The 10114-nt window shown below is 52.6% G+C and overlaps 1 protein-coding gene across 1 annotated transcript in view; it reads left to right on the top strand.

The window, feature by feature from the left end:
- The first annotated feature begins 313 nt into the window (after nucleotides 1-313).
- Nucleotides 314-10114, top strand: part of BID (BH3 interacting domain death agonist) — a 59021-nt gene continuing 49220 nt past the window's right edge. The window contains exon 1 of the mRNA XM_019627060.1: nucleotides 314-357. The gene's annotated coding sequence lies outside the window, so the exon portion shown is untranslated. The remainder of the gene's footprint in view (nucleotides 358-10114) is intronic.

Raw genomic sequence — 10114 nt, 5'->3', positions numbered from 1 at the left:
CCAGCCCGGGAAGAGTCTGAAAGCAGCTCCAAGCGAGAAACATTGCGAATTATCCCTGCGTCGCTGGAGTAAGCGGTCAACCTTCCCAGATGACTCTTTTGGCAAAGACCCCGATCTAACGCTGTGTTGTGAATCGAGCCAAGGTCGCGGCCACTCTGCCAGACAGAGTCCGGGTCTCTCCCCAGGCCCCGCACCCCAGCTCTGCAACCTGCTCAGCATGGGGAGACTGGGGCGGGGCGCGGGCAGCGGGGCCGAGATAGAGGAAGTCTGCGTGCCCTGCGCCTGGGGCCTCTGCGTCTTTCTTCGATTCCGGCGCCCGCCCGGCTACCCTCCTCGACCTCCCGCGGCTGGTGGTGGGTGAGTAGCCGCCAGGCCCTGTTGGGTTCCTGTGCCTTCCTAGGAGTCTACGAGGAGCTCCAAGGTCGGGAGCCCCTGCCTGCGGGGCGCGGTGCCCGCCGCCGGCCCAGCACTCAAGGTGGGGTCCCGGGTCGCCCGCGCCCTGGAGTGGGAGTAGAGGACGCGCGGGCTCGGGGCACTGCACCGGCGTCGGGGCCGCCCTGGTCTGTTCGTCTCCCCCTCGGTCCCCGCGGCCCAGACGCCGCCGGACGTCTTCTCGCTCGTTGCCGCCCAGCGCGCACGGTCCCGGGGCTGGAGAGCCGGCTGGAGAGCCGGGGACTCGCGTGGCTCCGTGGTTCACTCCCTTTGCCGAGAAGCCTTGGCCTTGGGGTGGGGTGGGGGGGCGGGCAGGAGAGGCTTTGTCTATTCCGCCCCACGTGAGCCTCGGATTTGGCGGGAGGCTGTGGAGCCTCAGCCGGCGGTGATGGGGCGGAGGTGGGGGAGGGGGAAAGAGGACTTAGATATCCCCGCCCGCGGGGTCAGTTAGCCTGGAGGCCGCCGGGTCCCACCCCAGAGATGAGAAAACTGACGGCAGTGGACGGGTTCAGCGCCAGATCCGGATTCCAAATCGAGACGCAGACCTTGGACTCTGGTTTAGAGCACTTTCCCCAACAACTGCTTATAGTACCTGCCTGGGTGTGGTCAGAGTGCGGTCTTAGAACTGTTAGAAATTATGTGCAAACACTGCCTGTTGGTAGAAAACAGTTTGTTAATGACTGAGTGACCCCAGGAGACCCTAGGAGAGTCCTGAAATCCTCAGCAGCCAAGTGGCTGTGCTGGCAGGGATTTATTTATTCATTCATCCACCAGTAGGAATGCGCACCTGGTGCTGAGGCAGTGGTGGGACTGAGGGACTGGCTGGAGAAGCACAGCCAAGGCCTCTGAAGAGTTGGCTTTGGGTTTGGGCCTGGGCCTTCTGGATTGGATTGGCCTTCATCTGGTGGGCCTGGGAGGAGCTGAGTAGATTGGGGACCCAGCATAAAGCGCCCCCACTTTTTCAGGAAACTGCCTAAGTCCACCACCAGGCTTTCCTGCCCTTCCTGCCAAGTCTTATCTGCAAGCTCAAACCTGACTCAGTGGTTCTCAGCTGACTTCTCTCCCCAGAGGAGAGCTAGGGGAGCTGCAGAAGGATGTGGTTTTTCCACATTCCATTTCCACTCATCTGGGGCACATGGCAGGCAGGCTCTGACGTGGGGAGAGCTCTCCTGGGCCTGAGTCTGTGCCATCTTGGGGCCGGGGAATCCACTGGGAGTTATGGGTGACTGTTCGTGGGAGAGAGTCAGGCCTCAGGATTAGGAGGAAAGAGGCAGGGGAGTCATTTGGTTTTAAAGGTGTAGGTGGGCAGACCTCTAGTGAATCATCGAGAAGAAGAGACCTACTGCCCAGAGTGTGAGCGCTTTTGTCCCTCTGGGCAGCAGGGGAAGAGGTGCTGGGCAGCGCCCACAGGAGACCTTGTGCAGCACTTCATGGCTGGGGCTCAAAGGCAGCATCTCATGCGCTCCCTTGAGCACCCTGGGTGCTTGTGCTGTGGGGCATGGGGTTCACGAGGGACAAGGTGCTTGCTGTCTTGTGGGAATGGAGACACAGATGCGACTATACGTTGGGATGCAGACCTTGGTGCTGTGGGGGGGGGGACACGGGGTGGGTTGCTATTCGTTTTGTTTGAGGAGGTTAGACTATCAGGTGGACTCTGAAAGCTGAGTTAGGAGCTTGGCAGCTAGAGAAGAAGGGGGAAAGCACTCAGGGCAGCTCCGGATGCTGCGGGCGGTTGCCTAGGTGGAAAAGGGGTGTCTCTAGCTGGGAAGGGGCACTGCATACCCTGCTCCAAGGCCTTGCCCAGGGAAGCTCACAGCCCTAGCCACCCTGGGAAACCGAGTGGAGGAACCGGATACTCCAATGAGAATGGCTGTTCAGGAGCCCCAGCGGTGCCCAGGAGCCTGGACTCAGGACGGATGAGGGCATTTGGGGAGGGTGAACATCTGATGATGGGGCTTACCAGGACAGGAGTCCTGGCCTTGCAGAAGGGTCGTCAATAATGGTCTCTCAGGTGGAGGGATTGGGGACTGGGACAGAGGCTGTAACTCTTGTCAGTTTTCAAGGCCAAGCAGCTGTCCTGATGAAGGATTGTGTGTGTCCTGGTGGTGGTGCCCAGGACACTGCCTCTGGACTGTCGGCCATGAGAACCCTCACTCTGGAGTTGTGGCCACTGGAAGGGCTTTCTATGGTTGCACCTCTGATGACCGTTTGCCAGGCTGGGGCTGTGGGGGGGGCAGTGCAGTCCTGGAGTGCCCCAAGGCCAGCTGCCCACCCCGTGGGGCCTCCCATGCACAGGATCTGAGTAGCAGCACCAAGGCTCCACATTTGGCTGGCCACCCCCACAGGCCACCTGTATTCTTGCCCCAAACCACTGACAGTTCTGAAAAGGACAGCTCATTGAGGATGGAGATGCTCAGCCATGACATCCAGAGCTCACTGTGAGTCAGACGCCCTCACAGAGGACTCTACATGCATTAACTAGCTCACATGGACACCACAGTAATGAGAGACTAGGCTATCCCTGTTCTTCAGATGGGGAAACTGAGACATAGAGAGGTTAAGTGGCTTGCCCAGGGTCACAGCTGAGTGAGTCAGACTCCAGAGTCCCAGCTGTAACCATTTTACTGCTCTTTTGGATTCCCACCCTCAGTGCTCCATGCCCCAAAGACGGCCCACCATGAGGACCGAGAGGACTGTGGTCTCTCTTTGGTTCCCTTCCCTTGCAGGCAGCCCAGGTGACACAGTAGTGATGTGCGTGGGAGAGGGTGATGCCTCACAGGGCAGTGTCATGGGCCCTCAGTTGGATATCGCCCCAAGAACCATTCCGCAGGTCCCCGAGATCCCCACCCCTGATTCCCCTTCTTTTCCTGCATGCATCCGGCAAAATGGGGAAGTTTCAGATGACAGGCAAATGTGTCATGTGGATGAAGCACCACACAACCAGTTCTGGAGGTTCTGCTGTCTTGCAAATCGAATTCTAGGTTGGCTTTTTGGGTATTTGTGGTCAGGGTCCTAGAAGCTACCAACTTAGAAAATGAGGAAGTGGTTTGTTTTAAATTACCCTCTCCCCTAGGTAATCTATCATCCTAGAGGTGATGGGGGTGATGCTGCCAGAGGTGGAGTTTTTTTTTTTTTAATTATTGGGGAATTGGGGCAGGGGAACAGCGTTGGGGAATCAGGGAAGGGGAACAGACACGTTGCTGTCCTTTTGTTCTTCAGTCTAGTTGTGGAGGACGTTGCTTCACTGGCCCATGTTGGTATTGTGATCATTGCGCTCTTCCCGGGTGAAGCAGTTGCTCACTGGCCATTGGACGGCAGCTCACAAAAGCACACGCCAGCTGCCGGCCAGCCCCACTGCAGCCTACGCCAATGCCGGCAACTCACTGCAGCCCAGCTCCAGGTCGAGCTGTTGCTCACCATCTTAGCTGTAGAGGGCGCAGCGTCACTGGTCCGCATGTGGGATCCAAACCTGGGCCCTGCTGCTCAGAGCTGGTATCCCGAGCCAACTCTTAACTAATGCAGTGGAGTTTTAAAGGGGAAGACAAACCCTCAGAGTCATAGACTGTGTTTGAAAGAGGACCAGTTACTTCAGGCCCACAGAGTAGCTGCACCGAGACTGCCCCGAGTGGCCTGGTCAGCTCTGTGCCCTGGTGGAAGGATGTGGGTGTCCAGGAGAGGGCTGCACATAAGTGGGGCGGCGGGTCACCATGGGGCCTTGTGCAGAGCTTCATGCCTAGGCTTCACGGGGCCCCCAGCTCCTGCCCTGCTGATAGCTGTGCTGACCAGTAACCAGGTCAGCGTGCACCTTATATGCTCATGTGCTTAACAGACCCCTGTCTTTAGAGGAAGGGAGGCAAGTGCTGTGGCCTGGGTCTGCGCAGGCCTGTCTTTGAAGTTCCAGATGGAGGGAGGGAGAGAGGGAGGGAGGAAGGGAGAGAGAGAGACAGAGACAGAGACAGAGAGACAGAGACCAACTTGCTGAATCTCCCCATGCTTGTCCTATGTGTACCCCTGGCCCTAATAAGCTTTATCTGAGGCCAACGATAATGTTGCTGTATTTCTGTTAGTGAGCGTCTCCGCATCCTTACTTGGTTTAATTTGCATAACCGTATTCTCATTTGAATTCTCATACTAATTCTGTGAAGTCCTGCAGATGTGAAACATTCATGGTGGAGTGTTTCTCACATACTTGCTCGTGCCTGACTGACAAGTGTTCAGGGGCCACAGCCCTGGGTCCAGCTGGCCTTATTTTAGGAGCTCCTGCTTGAATCTGTCCCCCTCCGCCCAACACACACAGTGAAGGGAGAGACCTTTGAGTGGCCAATACATGTTGGGCACTTACCCTGTTCTCTTTGATCCCATGAGGCAGGGGCCTGTTCCTTTGTACAGATGAGCAAAGTGAGGTCACGTGGCAGCTGTGACCCCCCTCCACCTGTCTACCTTTAGAGGATCCTTCTATGGCCTAGGAGTGCATGGCATTATAATGTACTGCTTTGCCCTGGAGACTTAAGGAGTTGAGCTTTTTGGGGGTTTAGTCTGTTTCTCCAGGGAGAGCCAGCTGAAGTCAGACCTGGAGGGATTGGAGTCTGGGGCTGCAGGAGAACAGAACCGGATGAGGTAGGGATAATGGGTCAGGGATGTGATGCCAGGGAGGGGGAGGGGGAGCAAGTGGGAGTAGAAAGTGGGCTGAGGCATGAAGGCTCCAGGGAGGCAGCAGCCTGGTGTGTCTCCTGGGGCTGAGTGCTGGAGAGGGACCTGGAGCTGAGTACCTGATCTATGAGAGTAAAAGTAGCCCGAGGCCTCAGCATATGTGTGCCTCAGTTTTGGAGAAGGTCAGCTGGTAATGAGTCAGAGCCACCAGCAGCCCCTCGCAGCAGCATTATTAGTGCATTATTATTATTATTATTATTTTTAAGATTTTGGGGAATTGGGGGAGGGGAACAGTGTTGGGGAATTGGGGAAGGGGACCAGCCAAGTTGTTCTTCAATCTGCCAGTTGCCATCTCTCTTCCCGTCAGCAGCTCCTGGCCTCTAAGCTCAAGGTGCTGTGTTCAGTCTTAGTTGCGGGTGGGCGTAGCCACCATCCCATGCGAGAGTTGAACCAGCAGCCTTGTTGTTAAGAGCGCACGCCCTATCCACTGAGCCATCTGGGCGGCAGCTCATCTCTAGGTGCCGAATTCAGTCTTAGTTGCGGGTGAGCATAGCCCACCATCGAACAGGCAATCTCGTTACACCAGCTGAGCTATCCTGCCACCTGTTGGCAGCTCAGTGACAGCTCAGCTTGGGTGCAGCGTCACTGGCCCATGTGGGACTCAAACTGGCGGCCCTGTTGCTCAGAGCTTGCGCTCTTTAAAAAAAAATTTTTTTTAATTTCATTGGGGAATTGGGGGAAGGGAACAGCGTTGGGGAATCGGGGAAGGGGAACAGACAAGTTGCTGTCCTTTTTTGTTCTTCTTTCTAGTTGTGGAGGACGTAACTTTACTGGCCCATGTTGGTATTATCATTGCGCTCTTCCTGGGTGAGGCAGATTGGTCGCTGGCCACTGGACGGCCGCTCACAGTGGCTCTTGGCAGCTCATGCCGGCTGCCAGCCACTCACAGTAGATTATGGGAGCCCACTGCAGCCTACGCCATCACCGGCGACTCACCACAGCCCAGCTCCAGGTCGAGCTGTTGTTCACCATCTTAGCTGTAGAGGGCACAGCGTCACTGGCCCATGTGGGAACCGAACCGGGGCCCTGCTGCTCGGAGCTGGTGTCCCAAGCCAACTCTTAACCAATGCACCACTCGGCCGGCCCATATTAGTGCGTTATTAATAAAGGAGTGGTCGCCTGGGAAGTCAGATCCTATCAGAGGGCCTGGGACAGCCTGCCATACCAGCAAGGCATCTCCATGGAAGCAGGAACAGGAAGGAGGAGGCCGCCTGAGGGGTCAGATGGGGAACCTGAGCATTGGGTGCTGGCTTCTGAGGGACAGGTCACTACTTTTGGGAGGCCCTGTTCTGGGCCCTGCTGCCCCTGTATGTGTGGTAGCAGGGGTGGAGGTGGGGGTGAGGAGGGGTAGAGGGACCCCAGCCAGGTTCAGCACCAGATGGGGAACCTGCAATCAAGGCAGGCTCTGCTGTGGTGGAGGAGATGGACTGCCCTGGACGGGAACCTCCGGAACTTTCCAGCAGGCATCTCCTCCCCCCGCCCTGGAGAGGGTGGCTGTGGGGCTGTGAGGCTGGCAGGTTAGCCCAGAACTAGTGGATCCCTGGGACTGGGTGACAGCACAGCCCTACGAAGGGTACGTCTCTAGCCCACCACACCCACCCCAGCCTGGCGAATATCTCCATTCCTTTGTTACACCCCGAGTTCCAGACAGCAAAGGCAAGGCCGGCTCAGCTGGGGACCTCCTGTCCTCCAAATCTCCATCACTTCACAGAAAGCCTTGTTTTCTCCTTGGGGTATCCCCTAGGAACCTCCCAAACTCTTACCTAGCTAACCAGGGAACTGAGTCAGGGGCCTGTGTGGGTCACAGCATCTCACTGGGGTGGTGCTGACCAGTGTGTAGAACGATTGCTCCAACTGTCTCTTCATACCCCAGTGCCTGCACTGTGCTCCCAAATGCAGGTTATTACCCCTTTTGTGGGCGAGGAAACACAATTTTCTGCTAGAACTTAGGAGGTGGAAGGACTCTTGTTCTCCATAGGAGGCCCTTCTGTCTATACGTGTTGGTGGTCCTTGCCCTCCTATCCATGCAGCCGCCCACCTGCCAGTGCTAAGAGGCGGATGGTTATGCAGTGTTGAGGGAGAGGCAGTGGGACAGTCAAAGGCTAGCCTAGGCATTTGGAATAGCCACTGGGACACCTGTCTCCTCTCCTGCTAGCCCCCTTGCCCCAGCCCGTGTGCAGAGACCTCGCAGAAGCTCAGGGCCGGCCCAGGCAGGGGAGGAAAAGCAGGAGACCCCACAAAAGTTTTTAATTATCAAGATGTCTAGTTTATCTTTTTTTTCTTGTATCACTTGTTCTATTGGTGTCATGTAAGAAATCATTGTCTAACCCACGGCCACACGAAGTTTTGTTAGCTTTTGCATTTATGTCTGTGATCTGTTTTGAGTTATTTTTTTTGTGTATGTGTGAGATGTGGCCCAAATTCATACTTTTGCTTGTGGCTATCCAGTTGTCTCAGCACCATTTGTTGAAAAAACTTTACCCCAGTTTTGGCACTTTGTCAAAGATCAATTAATTAACCATAAATATGGGGGTTTATTAAGAGACTGTCATTTCCATTCTGTTGATCTGTATGTGTATTCTTCGCCAGGGCCACACAATCTCGGTTACTGTAGCTTAGTAACAGGTTTGAAATCGGGAAGTGTGAATTCACCAACTTTGTTCTTTTTCAAGATTGGCTATTCTATGTTCCTGCATTTCCATATGAATTTTAGGAACCATTTGTCACTTTCTGCAAAAAAACCAAATGGGAGTCTGAGAGAAATTCCATTGAAACTATAGGTCAATTTGGGGAGTGTTGCCTTCTTAACAATATTAAGTCTTCCAATTCATGTACATGGGATAGTTTTTCATTTATTTAGATCTTTTTTTCAGTGAGGTTTGTAGTTTTCAGTTTACAAGTCTTATGCTTTTGTTAGATGTATTCTTAAGTATTTTCTTTTTCTCGACGTTATTATAAAGGTAATTGTTTTCTTAATTTCATTTTTGGATTGGTTATTGCTACTGTATAGAAGCTTGATTGATTTTACAAATATTTGTACCTTGCAGCCTTGCTGAACTCATTAGTTCCAGTAATTTTTTTTAGTGGGTTCCTTGGGCTTTTCTACACATAAGGTCGTGTCAAATCTGTCCATTTTAAAGCTTCCTAGTTGATTCCAGTGTGTGGCCAGGGTTGAAAACCACTGGTAAGATCAGTGGTTCCCATGTGCCTTTGAGATGGAAGAGGAGGGGAACAGAGTAAGCAGATAGAGCGTTTCAATTTCTGAGGAATCTTCTCCCGTGTCTTGGGGAAGATGGAGGGACTGGGAGCTAGGTACAAAGGAGGCAAAGGGACCAGTGCTCTGAATTCCAACTTCCTCCTTTCCTGATGAGTCCAGTTGGACTGAGTGAGTGGCCGTGTGGCCTACTACAGAAGTGTGTTCTGGGTGAGTGGCAACTCTCTCCCTCCCATGAATTGTCAGGAAGAGCCCATGTGAAAGCTCGTGAGAGTCAGAACCCAAATGAAGACGTCAGGAGTTAGGGAAGCCTGTGTGGTCTTGGGGACTGTGGGAAGGAGGAGGTCTGGAGCTCTGAACAACCAAGGGCTGTCAGGGCCATCCTTCTGACTCTGCCGTGACCCTGTTATAGGGGAGGAAGAAATGTTTATATCCTTCAAGTTTCTTTCGGCTGGTCTAATAAGTAAATCTACATGAGGCAGATTAACAAGAGAAAATAACCAAATTTAATTGTATATGTACGTGTGGGAACCCCACCACATACATGAGAGGTTCAGAGACGGAAAGGGAAACAGGGATGTGTGGCATTCTGAACTAAGGATGAGGTGAGGCACCTGGGGCTTCAGAGAGGAGGAAGGTCATTCACAGGACAATGAGAAGAGCAGCTGTTCAGTAAGTAGATGTTTGCCCTGCCCTGTGGATAGGTCCTCAAAGGTTATCGTTGGTGATAACGCTTCTATGGGCAAGGCCCCTAATTTAAAATTCTCTAAGGGAGAGGTGAGAGTTTCTCCTGAGTCTGTAGGGTCTCGATTACCTTCAGCTCAAAATAATTCACATGCCAAGTGCACATCTTGGGATGACTTGGTCTGAACCTCTACAGTTCCCTCTTCTGAAACTTCCTGAGAAGTTTCACATCCTAGAAGATGGGTTGACAGATTGTTCCATATCTCATTGAACAGTCTCAGTTAAACAGTTGTGTCTCCTTTCAGGAGGTGGAGATGCACATGCAAATGATCAAGTATTTAATAAGAGGCATCTCTATGGGGGAAAAAGAAAGAAAAACAAAGGTTAGTCATTGGAGCAGACTAATCTTGGTTTCTGAGTTCTGAAAACAGGCAGTTGAGATTTCTAGATGTCTGTCTCAAATCCTTTTCAGATGGAGTGAAGGCAGGCAGTGACATGTGGTAGATTCTCCTGGTCTGCAGTGTGAAATGTCTCTGGTGATCTTTCTTCAACAGGCACGAAGATTGTCCACATATGAGCTGTTGTGGTGATTTCTCTGAAGTTTATATCAAGTTGCCCTACTTTGGCTTGCATGGCCTTGGGAAATGGGCAGTTTTGGTTCTCAATGGTTCAAAGTCAGAAGGGTGGGAGGAAAATTGGAAACGTATTTGGAGAGTGATAGCCAGACACTGGAGAAAACAGAAGAATTCAGGATCCAGTCCAGTTTACAGGTAGGAACAAAAATGTCAAAAGAACAGCACTAGAATCTAATACCCACAAAGGTGTATTACTGAAACATAATTTTTCTCTCTAAAATCACTCTCATTTTTTTACCAAAGGTAGCCAAATTAAGAGTAATTTGTTTGTAAAATAAGTCGTTTCAATAAACTTGGCCCGTTATTTACACAGAAGGAGAAAGAATAGTAATTAACCATATATAGCCTTTTTTTTTTTTTTAAAGATTTTTATTGGGTAATTGAGGGGATGGGAACAGTACTGGGGAATTAGGGGAAGGGGAACAGACAAGTTGCTGTC

This window comes from Hipposideros armiger, unplaced genomic scaffold, assembly GCF_001890085.2.
Source record: "Hipposideros armiger isolate ML-2016 unplaced genomic scaffold, ASM189008v1 scaffold_703, whole genome shotgun sequence".
In the NCBI taxonomy this organism is placed as follows: Eukaryota; Metazoa; Chordata; class Mammalia; order Chiroptera; family Hipposideridae; genus Hipposideros; species Hipposideros armiger.
This window is presented reverse-complemented; position numbering and strand designations above follow the sequence as displayed.